General features: G+C 42.3%; 1 protein-coding gene across 1 annotated transcript in view; it reads left to right on the top strand.

The window, feature by feature from the left end:
• The first annotated feature begins 646 nt into the window (after positions 1 to 646).
• emp2 (epithelial membrane protein 2) overlaps positions 647 to 15,874 on the top strand; it is an 86,706-nt gene continuing 71,478 nt past the window's right edge. Inside the window, exon 1 of the mRNA XM_039774552.1 lies at positions 647 to 820. The gene's annotated coding sequence lies outside the window, so the exon portion shown is untranslated. The remainder of the gene's footprint in view (positions 821 to 15,874) is intronic.

Here is a 15,874-nt window from a genome sequence, read left to right on the forward strand (position 1 = left end):
GACGCCCCTTTGCGTCTAACACGCTCATTGGATTAATGGGCTCTGTCCAAGTTTAGGAATCACAAAAATCTGGTCAGGGTACACTTTTGGGACTGAAATCCCGACCAGGGTTGGGCTCAGATGCTGTTACGGTACACACTGCTGGATCGTCATTAAAAATGAAACATGGATGAAGAAGGTGCCTTATCTTGCCCTTTTATGCTGGTCTAGTAGGATGCCTCAAACAGCGCGTCTCGTTACTTAAAAAAAAAAACTATTTTGCAGGCAAGCGCCATATAAAATACATACAACAAGTATTAAACATCAAAAAGCTGCCCCATAAGATGTGCTTTCCCGTGCGTACACTACACAATAAACTCTGACCGACCCGTTTCATTTCGTTTAAACGCACCGCCTATCTTGCCCGATTATTTCTCGCCCCTATGCTGTCTGAGAAAACGGCGCCTCGGGATTCTGTTTTGACGGACTTTCCAGTCTTATTTTTTTTTTCTTTACTTCTGTGATGCGTCGTCTTTTGCGTCAACTTTCTCTTTCTTCCTTTTTTCCGCCAGTAAAACAACAAAATGTGCTCTCCCCGCACCAATCCACCCCCGCCCCTTCAAGTGGAGCACAGGCTATCCCGCCCAGCCACTCACGCACACACCACGCCCAGCGTTTTGGTCCCGACCTCAGTCCGATTGAGTCGCAGCAGTCGGAGGAGGGATCATCTTTCTTTTCCAAACTTCAGAAAAACATTAGCCACCGACATCGCGCTCTGTCACGTTTCTGTTTACATCAAGCCGCAAAAAACAGATTGGATTCCCAGCAGACCTTCATCCCGGTGAGTGTTTCCTTCTTTTTTATCCACTCGATTTGCTGCGCCGGTGGACTGCGTACACTTCTTACTTTGTGAACCTTCTTCTGTATATGAATTATTGCGAGACAGCTACACCTTTATGGAAGGGGATCGCTGGGGATGAGGGGGTTGGGGGAGCTCTTTCATTAACCAGAATATAAGTTTATGTTTTACGTGGATACTCTTACAGGCGCTGTCCAGCGTTTGATTCCAGCTTAGTTAACTTGTCGAATACCTGAAAGTTCTTATATCTTATTGAATCGTCACTGAAAAACTAATCGGAATAGGAAAAAAGAAAAAAAATCCTATATAACAGAGCAATTTCCCACGGTGCTCATTGTTTTTTAGAAGAAGGTGCGTGTTTGGAAAGGGAGGCAGGGGTGGTGCTCCTCCTTTGAAAACTAAAAAGCGCTCCTTGGACATTTTTCATCAGCCAAATTTAACAGCGAACGCCTCCGATAAACAGGCACTTCAGTGAAGTGAATGCCATTAGAAAATCGCGGAGAAGAAACTTATTGTTTTGCGCCACCTGGCGGCAAGCGTTGAGAATAAGGAAGGAAAAGTTTAATCGTAGAAAATCTAAAGGCAAGGCACACTGCTGCTGGCAATTTAAACTGGTTTTGTGACTGTTGCCAAACAGGGATTAGAGTCCTGACCACAGTTGGTTCTTCCTTCTTGATTTGCCCCAATGACTGAAGTCATATGCTGCGGGTCGGATGTGGAACAAGCAGCTTCAAAAGACTGATGGGATAGGTGGCCACTGAAGCGTCAGCACTGTTTTTGGTTTTACGATAAATTGCAAGTGAAGAAGACAAGTAGCTGAGAAACAGGCCTTCTTCATTTTCATGAATGACTTCTAATTTTGATTTCTGTCCACGTATGTTTTTGTGTTTTGGTTGCTTTTGCAAAAATGTGGAGTGCTTACCAATATGAAATATTTGTTAGTTGATCTTTACTTTGAACTGGCCTAATATTTGAAATCCCGTTGTTTCATTTTCTAAAACTACTTTGTCCTGAGTAGGGTTGTGGTGAAGCTGGAGCCTCAGGGTGCAAGGCAGGAAGAATTATTGGGTAGGATGTCAGAGGTTGAACAGGTAGACACACACACCATTAACAATTTAACTTTGCCAGCTCACCTAAACTGCATGTCTTTCAACTGTGGGAGTAAACTGGGGCTTCGGGAGAACATGCAAACTCCACACACAGGGAGGACCCGGGACGTGAACCCCGGAAAGTATGCCAAATAAATATTATAATACAAATGGAGGTGTATTATTATTAAGCACTAGTGTTGTATCATTTATTCCTTATCATCTTTATTGCTGTCATTGGAGACAAAGGTGGAAGATGAGAGGCTGATCTTTGACACCCACAGATAATGCCTTGAGGTGTAATGGAAGGTGCTCTGTTGTGCGCACCTCTTTGAGTTTTTCAGCGTGAAGTGCGGAGAATCTTGACTACCATTCTGGGTGGCGGTCATCCACTCACTGCTCTCAGGATTAAATTGTTGATCTTGAGGTATGGCGGTGATGAACCTTTGGTTTTGTCTGAATTGAGAGCCGCTTTGTCAGTCCTGTGACTGATGGTGTAGTGGTGTTAAAGGCTTTGGACTTCAGGGTTTCAGATCCTGCTACTGACACTGTGTGACCATGAGTATGTCACTTCACTTGCCCGTGCTCCAGTTTGAAAAATAAAAGAAATGTAACCAATTGCATTAGCCAAATGACATAAATGATATCTGGGCTACATGGCTGATCTAAGACTCCAGGTTGTGGATGATCACAGAATTTTTGGTGGACAGTGGCCCAGAAGGGGAGTAGGTGCGCTTAACAGGATGGACTTTATTAATAATTAGTGCCCCCTTTTATCTCTATGCTTTTAATTTCATACAATGAATTCATTTTTTCATCTAGTGGAAAGAGGTGAAGAAGTGGGAATTCAGGGTATACTCTTTAGGTGGGTGTAAAAATGGCTCAAACACAGGAAGCAAAGGGTTATGGCGAGGGGAAGCTTTTCTAAATTAGGTGATGTTGAAAGTGGTGTCCCGCAGGGGTTGGTGCAAATGCTACAGTTCTTTATAATACACACTAAAGCTCTGCCAAGAGTATAATGAACAAGCTGGTTAAGCCTGCACATGATACCAAACTAGGCAGAGTGGAAGATAATGGAGAATCACTTGAATCATTGCAGAGGCACCTGAGCAGAATACATGCTTGGCCAGACTGGTGACAGATGACATAAATATAAAACATTACACATAGGAAATGGAAATATTAGATATGAATATACAGTGGGAGGTCTGAAACCGATCTCCTTTAGATCTTTATGAGAAGGACTAAAGAGTCCAAGTGAACCTGTGCCCATCCACATGTAGACAGTGTAAAGAAGTGATCAAGAAGGCTCCTAGTATGTTAGCTTATACTCCACAAGGTCTGAAGTACGGTGTCCAGTTTTGGTCTCCACATTACAGAAAAGACATAGCAGCACTAGAGAAGATTCAGAGGAGATCGACTAGGCTGAGATGAGGACTGAGAGGTTTGAGCTATGAGGAGAGATGGGAAGAGTTGAACCTTTTTCAGTTTAGTGCCGCATTTGTGTGCTCTCGGACTATTCACAGGTCTGAGTTGTGACGTTTCACTTCAATGTGTTCATGGGAATTTCCATTTGGACTGTTGGGAGACACGTGAAGTTGCTGTTGATTTGTTACTTGGACTGAAAAAAGCAACAAAAGACAAAGTATATTCTTCATGAAAATAAAGAGCTAACTAAACGTATTAAATGTGTATCATTTCACTCCAAATGCAATTTATCCATAAAAACGGCATTTCTGGTGGACCAGGTGTGGTCTTTGGCCAGAATACCCCTGCAGTATGGAGGTGCCCCGAAAACCAGCAGGGAATCATGGACAATGTAGTTTTTATCCACAGCCCTGCTGGATACCACAGGGGCCACAAGAGGGAGCTGCAGGGAGGACCAAAGAGTCATATGTGCCCTATAACCCGGAAGTGCGTCATAGGCAGAGCGACGGCAGAAGTGACGTACTTCCGGGGTGAAGAAAAGGACTTGTACCGGACTGGGGATTGGGAACACTTCCGGGTCAGGGAATATAAAAGGACTGTGGCAGCTCCCAGACGGCGAGCTGAGCTGGGTGGAAGGGTGGCAACGCGTCTGGGAGTGGTGGAGAGTTTATTGTATTTGTAGTGATTGGTGATTTATATGAGTATAGTGGAGGAGAGGGTGCTTTGTGCACTGTGAAAGATAAATTAAGTCAACGTTTGGACTTTTATCTGGTGTCTGGCATCTTGGACAAGGGTTCAAGGGAGCGATAGTGCCCCCTATCTGTCACACAGGTTAGATTTTGAATTTTATATCATTTGCTAGCAAGCGTAGCTTTGTTTTCTCAGAATTGTCGGACTTTTAGTTCCAAGTTTGTAGGGAGTATATGTGGAATTTCCATCTCAGAAGCTCAGATTTACTTTTTGTCTGATAGCAGAAGCAAACAGAGGGGACATGACTGAAGTGTTTCAGATTATGAGAGGAGATCCCAGTTGCTTCTTTAAAATAAATTCTGTAACAACAACACAGGGACACAGTTGGAAATGTTTTATGGCCACAAACGTTTGAAAAGTAACGAACCACAGACTCACGGAATAAAATGTCAAGTAGTGTGGTGGATAGCAGGACTTTAGGGACCTTCAGATCTCGACTTAATATTATTTTGGACAATTGAGGTGAATGAGACGGATGGGATTATTGGGCTGAATGGCCCACCACAATTGTTCTAATGTTCTAAAAGGTCCAATATTTTACTACAGGAGGTTCTGTTAGTTGTTCCAGCATTAGCTGAAGGCTGAAATCCTACCCTGGTGCTATGGATGGTACAACAAATTAACTGTTAGGATTTGAGCTTTTTTTTTAAATAATTTTTCTGAGCCTCTCCTGAGGAATAAATATGAAAATACTGAAAGGTTTTTAATACTCAGGGAATTCTTTCTAACAACAAAAGAATTCTAATTCTTTTATTATTTTCTGGATTGACAAAATAAGAAGATCTGAGAGCCTTTCGTGTCCACATAGGTTTCTCAGTTTGGACTTGAACTGAGCTTGGTAAAACTTTGTCTAGCAGTTGCTGTTGACACAGGCAATGTGGTACTGATTTGAAGGAACTGCAACAGTGTTGTAAACAGTCAGTGGGCATCAGACTCTCAGAATAAATCTGGCATTGCTTCAACATGATTTTTTAGGGATGCAAATGCAAAATGATATACTGTCAAATGGTACTGCCAAAGTCGGTTTTTCCTTCCAAAGCAAACAGACATCCATTACAGAGGTGCTCTCACAAACAGTTTTATTGGTTCATGGGGTCATCGTTGTCACATGTACAGAGTCCAATGAAATTCTTGCTTGTGGTACATCATCACTCTGCGCTGCCATGATAAGCGAGCATGACTATCCATCCATCCATCTATTATCCAGCCTGCTATATCCTAACTACAGGGTCACAGGGGTCTGCTGGAGCCAATCCCAGCTAACAGAGGGTGCAAGGCAGGAAACAAACCCTGGGCAGGGCGCCAGCCCACCGCAGGAGCATGACTAGCTTACCTCAAAATTTGTGTCTTCTTTACTTCAAAACTGTGTGATGCTTTGCTGGGTTGCATTGAGCTTAATAAGCAGACAATGTTGTGCACTGTAAGAAACGGGTGTTGTATAAATCTGTAATACTTTACTAAAGCAGATCACGACCATGGCTGGATCTACCAACATCAGGATGACTTGGGTACACAGCCTGAAGCCCTGCTTGTGAAGAGGCCTTCTTATATGCAGGAGAGAACAGCACACACCTAAAAACAGGAGAAGTGCACAGTTGCACTGCCAGACACTCAAAGCAAAGTTCTGTCCAACACACACCCCTGCTCCACTTTGATCTTCACGGTCATACGCCTATCCGTTTAGACCGGGATAAAAAGCCTTTCAAGGAAAAAAAATGTGAGCTGGGGTTGGTTGATATGAGTGAGTCACAATGGGAGTAGGGGTCTAATAGGTCACTTTGTACATCTGATTATTGTGAAGAGGTTCGCATGGATGGTCATTCAGAATGAGAGGCCAGTTTAAAAAGGAGATGCAAAAGACACTGTTTTGCTGAAAACTACACGTTTTCAGAAAATTAAGCAACATGGTGATTTGAACAAGCTGTAAACCCTGCAATTGAGACTAATGAGAGTGACCTTGCAGATAGTCAGGAATAGGGCTGATATCACCACTTCCAGCAGCTTTAGCAGCAGTCCAGTCTCATCACACTGAGACAGACATGAAAAACAACACGTTAGACGACAAGGTCGCTGCTGGAGATAACAGCACCAAACATCTCACCTCATCTCATATTCTGAAACCCCTTTTCCTGGTGAGGGTCACGCCTAGATTTCCTTGTTTCTAGTTACAGATTCCAGCTCTTCCTGGTGTACATATGGGACCCCAAAATGCTCCGTTAAATATCACCCTTTTGCCAGAATGCAAAATGTTCGATTGACGCGTGTTCCGCACTTTCCACACTCTTTAATCTATTTGTTACATTCGTTTGGATACTCTAATGAACCACAAGCAAGGTGAAGTTGACCCGAAGTCTAGAAAGCCAATGTTTTTCCACAACTACAATAGCGAGTGTCGAGGGAAGGAGTGGGGTGGACGGGGAACTGAAAGGAAAGCTGATGTTTACTTCTGGTACCGAAAATGCCAAAATGTTGGTAACATACCATTTAAAAATGTGTTTTTCAATACCTCTCCAGTACCAGTATATAGCATAACCCAACTCTGCGCTTCGTTCAAGAATGAACTCCTCCAAGTAAGCAGCCGACTAATGAAGGCCACGTGTCTTAACAGGTGCCAGACATTTATTATTCTGTGGAATTCATGGTAATGACCACACCTTCAAAACTGGAATGTGAAGCCCCCATAGGATGACTAAACATGTGTGGTGCTTTGACACAGGGCGGTCCTTTATGAATTTGTAAAAGGTTCAGTGAAAACAATGTAATGAATGACTGTACCGTCGGCTCGTTTGTGTATTTTTTGATGAGAGTGCACACACTCACACACACACATACAGTGGCTAAACGATAAAGATTAAGCACAATTAATGTCCCGTCTTCTTCTCATTCTTGTCATGTTGTCCAAGACTTGCTTATTCACTTGGTGACACATCACTTTGGCCTGTGTCAGGATTCTGACGTGCTGCTCCCCTCTCTAACACGGTTATCAGTTTTGTAAACCACTCCATGACAGCACTCACTATAAAAAGCACCACAGAAATTTCTATGGCACTTGATTAGCAGCAAACCGAAATGGTTTTACTAGTACACTTTAGTGGCAGTTTTTATTTAGCTTGTATGATTGCAGTGTTACATGATTATTTTAGGGGCACCAAGTACGTCACAAGCTGGGATCTCTTGTAGTTACGAGCCACTAGGCCACGCTGCGGCACTCAAGTCAAAAACAGACTAACAGGAATGCTAGCTTTATATATCTTGGTTAATTTAAGTTAAAGTTATGTATGATTTGGCCTGGCGGTGGACTGGCACCATATGCAGGTGTTGCTCCTGCTTTGCTCCTTAGGAATGCTAGAGTAAAACATTTGATATCAGAAAGCATTTGATAAGGTGCCACATGAGAGGTTGGGCATCAAGTTAAAAGAAGTGGGAGTTCAGGGTGATGTTTTCAGATGGGTGCAGAATTGGCTCAGGCACAGGAAGCAGAGGGTGATGGTGCCAGGAACCTCATCAGAACTGGCTGATGTTAAGAGTGGTGTTCCACAGGGGTCAGTGCTGGGGCCGCTGCTATTTTTAATATATATAAATGATTTAGATAGGAATATAAGTAACAAGCTGGTTAAGTTTGCAGATGATACCAAGATAGGTGGATTAGCAGATAATTTGGAATCCGTTATATCATTACAGAAGGACGTGGATAGCATACAGGCTTGGGTAGATTTGTGGCAGATGAAATTTAATGTCATTAAATGTAAAGTTAGGAAGTAAAAATGTTAGGTTTGAACACACAATGGGCGGTCGGAAAATCGAGAGTACACCTTATGAGAAGGATTTAGGAGTCATAGTGGACTCTAAGCTATCAACTTCCCAACAGTGTTCAGAAGCCATTAAGAAGGCTAATAGAATGTCAGGTTATATATAGTGCCTGGATGTGTGGAGTACAAGTCACAGGAGGTTCTGAACAACCTTTATAATGCACTGGTGAGGCCTCATCTTGAGTACTGGGGGCAGTTTTGGTCTCCAGGCTACAAAAAGGACACAGCAGTGCTAGAAAGGTGGCTCTGAGGCTAGGGATCTGCACTGGCAATCGGAAGGTTGTCAGTTTGAATCCCGTAAATGCCAATAGGGACTCTGCTCTGTTGGGCCCTTGAGCAAGGCCCTTAACCTGCAATTGCTGAGCGCTTTGAGTAGTGAGAAAAGTGCTATATAAATGCAAAGAATTATTATTATTATTATTAGAAAAGGTCCAGAGAAGAGCAACTAGGCTGATTCAGGGGCTACAGGGGTTGAGTTATGAGGAAAGATTAAAAGAGCTGAGCCTTTACAGTTTAGGCAAAAGAAGATTAAGAGGTGACATGACTGAAGTGTTTAAAATTATGAAGGGAATTAGTCCAGTGGATCGAGTCTGTTATTTTAAAATGAGTTCATCAGGAACACAGGGACACAGTTGGAAACTTGTTAGGGGGAAATCGCACAAACATTAGGAAGTTTTTCTTTACACAAAGAACGATAGACACTTGGAATAAGAGACCAAGTAGTGTGGTAGACAGTAATTTTTTAGGGACTTTCAAAACTCAACTCGATGTTTTTTTGGAAGAAATAAGTGGATACAACTGGTGAGCTTTGATTGGTTGAATGGCCTGTTCTCGTTGAGAGTGTTCTAAGGTTCTAATAGGCTGCAGCTGACCTGTGACCCTGCCCTGGGCAAGTGCGTAAGGGGGGTGGCTGGACGATTAAGTTTGCTGGTGTTACATAGATGTTCTTAGTTGTATTCATGTCTCTTAAGTGTTACACTAACACAATTAATTGATTTTGAACCAGAGACATAATTTGTCACAGAGACTGCTGTCGTTTTTTGATAATATTTACATAGCGCTTTTGTAGACACTCAGAGCGCTACATAGACAGTAGGGGAGACACCACCAATGTGTGGCATCCACCTGAATAATGCAACGCCGTTGTTCCTGTGCCAGTATGCTTACCACACTTGAGCTGTCAGGTAAGCCCAGTTAAGACCCCTACAGGCCCCTGGCAGATGTAATGTACAGAGCTCCTTAACAGAGAGTCGATGATACGTGTAACAATGCAGTTGCCCAACACCCGGCCGCTAAGTGCAGTAATTCTCACTCTTTTCCTTTTGGCGATTTTGCCGCACAGAAACTCAGTTGTTTCACTAGCAGGGGGTATCACCCAGAATGCTCTGATAGTAGAACTACCCCTGCTATTAGGTGGTGAAAGAGAGGCTGTGTTTGGTAATTTAGTCAGGGCCATTGGGGGCACCCCAGCCTTTTTGAAGGATGCCCAGGGATTTTGTATAACCACAAAGAGTCAGTATACCTGCTTTATGTCTTATCCGAAGGATGACACCATTTTTAAAGCATAGTATCCCCATCACTGCACTGGGGAATTGGGATCTCCACACAGACCGCAGAGTAAGAGGCCTACAGATGGTCTCACCAACACCACTTTCAGCAGCAACCCAAGCTTTTTCCAGAAGGTCTCCCATCCAAGTACTGGCTGGGCCTGAACATGCTTAGCTGCAGGTGGCTGACCTGTTCCTGAAGTGCGTATGGTATGGCTGCTGACCAATTATTTGTCTATTTTTATATTAATCTTACTCAACATTAACAATACTCCAAACATGGTATGCCCATTTTCCCTATGCACAGTTCCTTTATGTTGATTTAACTCAAAACTCAAGTTTGAGGCACATGACTGTCCTATTAACTACTGTATATAAAAAAAAGACACTAAGGTCTGTGTGTCCAGACCCTTAGGGCAATCTGACTGATCATTTTGGCTTTGGTGACACGACAAAAATGGAAGTGCGAGCAGGAATAAAGGCACCTAATGAGACAGTCGCCGCACAGAAGGTAAGAAAGGTGCCTTGAAAATAAGCAGGCATGACAGGAAAGAAGGACCGCCGGTGAGGAGAGATTCACACACATATGAATCCTGAAGAAAGGCGCAGAAGGTGCACATAGGCCGAGAGGCAGCAAATATTTGTAACATGTACAATGGCTAGTATTTCCATAACGTCTAATATTTTGAATTAAAGGACAGCATGTTGCTGGGACTTCCAAGGAATCCCCACACCTTTGTAGACTTAGAACGAAAGTCTTTTCTGAATGCTGTGGAGTTTGTGTGGCTGTGAAGGCCAATTTAAGAAACTTTTTTTGATGCCCTGGCAAACTTGTTGCCCACCCAAAATCGGAAGAACATGTTTTTCTTTTTTTTCAATCCAACATGGCATGTAATTGTAGTATTACATGGGACGTGCAATCAATAGAAACAAATATTGATTATTAGATAATAATGCGTGAACTGTGAATAATGCGTGTTGCTAAGCTTTATTTCTTGGATTGCTATAATCTAAATGGATATTTGTTAATGTTAATTATCCCCAACATACTTAGCTAGCTTTAAAATAACCCTGGGAATTTATTTTTAAGTGCGTCACTTTTTAATGGGCTGATTTAATTGGTTGAAAATTAACACACACTCTTAAAAACAATGGAGCTTCACTGGGTTGTGTAGGTCCTGGTAGAGTCATTCTGGGACGGGATCTTTACGGTTTAGGGCTTTGGAAAGGTCCCTAATAAGGGGACAAAACAGAAACCTTTAATGAATAGTAGGCCACCTAGCTGAATATAAACAGGTCAAGAAAACCTGAACGGAGCCTACGTTACTGAATGCAGCTTCTCTTTTAGAATCAGGAATCCATTGGCATTTCACAGATCTGTTATCATGTCATTATGGCTATTTAAGAAGCCTATTACAGATCTAAACAGATAAAGGTTCTATCAATAACCTTCTTGGGGATAGCTGTTTTGGGAAAGAAAAATGGTTTCCCCAATGGCAGGGTTTCTTAAACTTTTTTGTTGTTGTAACCTGGTCCCGACCTCCTTAGTGTCTTCAAGATCCATTCCTTGACGATTGTCAGAACGGGGTGGGGAGGTCCCCTTTGGAGAAACGGCGTTGATTATCAAGGGGGTTTCTTGGAGAATCACTGGCCATTTCTCAGAGAAGGGATTTCCCTTAGGAGAATCTGCGCTGATCCACAGAGTGCGGGTTGATCTATCGAAAATCGTCTAAACTAAGTCAATTGTTTAATCAACCCATGGTGACCCATAACGATCCTCTTCACAAGCCATACGAGAAACATTCTCAAGACATACAGTACAACAGTGTTTAGAAATCTCTGTCCTATGGTGTCACTCTAAAGAGCCACACTGGCACATTTACTGTATTTTTAAGGGTATATCAGTTCATTTTATAATAACCATGTTCCTTAGGTTTGGGTAAATGAAAGCCTTTTACAGCTACCCAACAACACAATCTTAAACTGTTATTAGTTTATGCATAAAATGGCAACAAAAATGTTTACAGATTATTTAAACCAGTTACATGGGATATACAGTCATAACTAGATCAAGTAATGCCAAACATTTTATTTTTTTCTGTGTACTTTCATAACACAGTGCTGTATATATTGATACTTACCTTTCTTAAGCTTGTATTTATTTGACGATGGGGATCAAACATACGCTATCAAGTTAAAGTCAGATTCAAAATCTACAATATTCAAAACAAAATTTGATTTTAGCATGGTGTATGTGTGTGTGTCTTAAAAATATACTTCTGGTTGGAAAATTATGCCGTTTTTTTCCATTATGTCGAACCCTTGGGTGGTTACATCCCAGCAAAGACAGAATATATTAGAATGAGCATCTCCTATGATTGGCGATTCTAAATTGGCCCTAGTGTGTGCTTGGTGTGTGGGTGTGTTTGTGTGTGTCCTGCGGTGGGTTGGTACCCTGCCCAGGATTGGTTCCTGCCTTGTGCCCTGTGTTGGCTGGGATTGGCTCCAGCAGACCCCTGTGACCCTGTATTCGGATTCAGCGGGTTAGAAAATGGATGGATGGATCTCCTATGATATCCGCCCTAAACCCTGAGACCTACTGTAGGTACAATAATGACTTCCAAAAACTGTGACCTGACATTTGCGCGATAGACATATGCGCACCGACAAAATAGCGCCGATTAAAACGTGCCAACAAAATCGCGAAAGTTTCCTTAAATATGAATTACTAGTTTAAAGCATATATAATAATGTTTATTTTAGAAGTCAATATTATGAGACCCGGCATGCCATCAGCACGGCACGCAGATAGTCCTTAAGATCACGTCCTGCAATTCTATGTAGGAAGAATTACAGCAAGGGCGTCCCATTCTCTTGGCCTCTCTCGCGATTTTGTCGGCGCGCATTTGTCGAAAACCAGTTAGCGGGTTTGTCGGCGCTCATTTGTCGGTCGCGGTTTTGTTGGGGCGCAAATGTCTATCGCGCTTTTGTCGGTGAACCTCCAGAAACATGGATCTGTCTTCTTCAAACAAGTTGATTCGTGTTTGTTTTGTTACAAGCTCTAAGCCTTTTGTTTCTCATCCAATACTTCTCAAAACTGTTTGACTTACTGTATGACCAGAGAAGAGCGACAAGGCTGATTCCGGAATGGAAGGGAATGAGTTATGAGGAACGATCAAAAGAGCTGAGCCTTTTCAGCTGAAGCAAGTAGTACTAGGTTGTTGTACCGTGTTAGCCATTATGAATGTAGAGAAAAGCCAAGCAAAATGACACCTTTTATTGGCTAACTAAAAAGATTACAATATGCAAGCTTTCGAGGCAACTCAGGCCCCTTCTTCAGGCAAGATGTAATACAGAAACTGAAGTTTCCTGTGTTTATATCCACACACTAGGACAAGAAACAACAATGGTAAATTTTTAAATGAAAACTCTTAAAAATTTACCAAAATTTAGCAAAAAAAGATTAAGAGCTGACGTGACTGAAGTGTTTAAAATCATGAAGGGAGTTGGTCCAGTGGATCAAGGCCGTGACTTTAAAATGAGTCCATCAACAACACAAGGACACAGCTGGAAACTTGTGCAGGGTAAATTTCCAATAAACATGACTAAATTCTTCTTCATGCAGACACATGGAATAAGTGACCAAGTAGTGTGGTAGTGTAGGGAACTTCAAAACTCGACTTGATGTTAGGTTAGAAGAATTCAGTGGATAGGACCGGCGAGCTTTGCTGGACTGAATGGCCTGCTCTCATCCAGATTATTCTACTGTTCTAATAGCCAGTGAAATAGTTTCATTTCACTAGAATTTTGTACCATTTAGTCATCAGACTAGGTCTATTAATCTGCAAAGATAAGATACATATTTTTTTTTAATATACAAGTGCATGCACCTACACACACACACACACACACACACTTAGAGCCATTTATAAGTGAAGACAGCTGAGAGCTTGTTTGCTCTACTAGAGCATGTGCTTGATGATGAAGAGAAAGAAACAAACAGAGAAACAGAAACACAAGCACATGCTCACACAACACATGCTCACACACACACATCAGATCTTTAAAGGTCATTCCACCACCCCGGAACAATCTATGCAGCTCCTTTACTTCACTTGACCCAATGTGTTAAGTTTCAAATGAGATATTATTGACATTCTTTACTTGATTCAACTTCCTATTTTTTTTTACTCTTTATTTGTGTCATTAAATAAATTTTACATAAGTTAATGTATTAGATCTGCGGTGGGCTGGTGCCCTGCCTGGGGTTTGTTTCCTGCCTTGCACCCTGTGTTGGCTGGGATTGGCTCCAGCAGACCCCCGTGACCCTTTAGTTAGGATATAGTGGGTTGGATAATGGATGGATGGATGGATTAATGTACTAGATTGTATATTATTGTACAGTACAATTTTGTTGTATTATATTGTAAAATCTTCTGAGTGAAGTTTACATGGAACTACTGTGTAGTTCAGTGTTTATCAACCTTTCTGGTGTTGTGGCCCACTTATTCCCATGTAAGTGTCTTCGTGGGAGCCTCTTGTTGAATCAAGTGTGACCATCAGAGTATTTGAGGATCGAGTGCGATTGTCTGAGCAGCGACCCACTAACATTATAAACAACTCGCAACCCACCAGTGGCAGTCAGCAATCAATCCAGTGGTTGAGAAGCACTAGTGTAGACGATTCTGAACAGTTGTTCTGATGCGGCCATTGCATTGTGCAGTGATGGTTCACAAAAGCTCAGCCTGTTCATTTAGAGCAGGGGTCATCAGTTCCAGTGCTGGAGGGCCGCAGTGGCTGCAGGCTTTCGCTTCAACTAATTTCATAATTGCAACCATTTTATTTGCTGCTAGAGAAAAAATGTTTTTTGGGCTTAATTTTAGTTAACCGAGTTGTTACAATTAACTGCTTATTTCAGTTTTAAATAGTGGCATTTAGTCTTTAATTGTTCCCTATTTTCCTAATAAGCCTCTCTTTCATAATGCGGTACAGATGACAAATGAGGCACATTACCTGCATTGTGAGGGCAAGTCAGTTATGGCACTGCAGCCATGTGGTGCGATTCCCAGAGGGTGATCTGGCTTGCAGGACCCTCATTGTTGAGGACCCAAGTGGCTGCACCTGGCCAAGGAGATGCCCACGTAACACCTGGCAGCAGCAGATAGATAGATAGTCATTTCCTGGAGGTGGGACTGAACCTCATGTCTCCCTGGGGGGTTGCCAACCTGGATCCCAAGCTGTTTCATCGTGTGGTGGGTGCAGCAATGTGCTCTACTGGTGCATACACCCCAATCTCACCTGACATGGCCTGATGGCAAAGGCACCACCAGCTCTCCAGGTATATTGGGTTCTATTTTAAACTGGGTGTACATTATGAAGATTTTGTGTTGATTAGATGTTTAGAAAAAAAAAATGAGAGAGAAAACAAAAGGGCCAAGAAGTACAAATCTGTCTTGTTCATAACAAATACGGATTATATTCTCAGAAAAGGTAAATTCACAGTGGAATAAAGATTTGTTGTGCAAGACTGAAAGCATCAACAAGACATATTGTTAAATAACAAGTTTCATTATCAGCTAGGATTTGCATCGTAATTAGGAAACTGGTTGACATAAAAAACCTGCAGTTGCTGCACCCCTCCAGGACCATAATTGAGGACCCCTGATTCAGAGAGTCTAATAATGGAAAAATGTGTGCATAAAATTGGGGGTGGGCTATTGGGATATAATTTCATCTATCTATCTATCTATCTATCTATCTATCTATCTATCTATCTATCTATCTATCTATCTATCTATCAATTATATAGTGCCTTTCATCCATCCATCCATCCATTTCCTAACCCGCTGAATCCGAATACAGGGTCACGGGGGTCTGCTGGAGCCAATCCCAGCCAACACAGGGCACAAGGCAGGAAACAAACTCCGGGTAGGGCGCCAGCCCACCACAGGGTGCACATGCACACACACACACACACACACACACCAAGCACAATTTAGGATCGCAAATGCACCTAACCTGCATGTCTTTGGACTGGGGGAGAAAATCAGAGCACCCAGAGGAAACCCACGCAGACATCGGGAGAACATGTAAACTCCACACAGGGAGGACCTGGGAAGTGAACCCGGGTCTCCTAACTGCGAGGCAGCAGCGCCTAGTATTAAAATGTATTAACCAAATGTTTGTGATGCACCATCTGTTGGAATGACAAATACAATACATGTGTCTCTATTATATGCATTTTCTTATAGGATTCCTGAAAGCAGTGTTAATATTTATGATGTGCAATCTGCTGGAATTGAAAATGCAATACATTTTATTACCACAAATGTTTGTAATGTGCCATCTGTTAGAATGACAGAGACATAGCAACCAGACAGACATGCAGATACACAGACACTTATCCTTTTTTTT

The sequence above is a fragment of the Polypterus senegalus genome, chromosome 13 (assembly GCF_016835505.1).
Source record: "Polypterus senegalus isolate Bchr_013 chromosome 13, ASM1683550v1, whole genome shotgun sequence".
Taxonomy (NCBI): Eukaryota; Metazoa; Chordata; class Cladistia; order Polypteriformes; family Polypteridae; genus Polypterus; species Polypterus senegalus.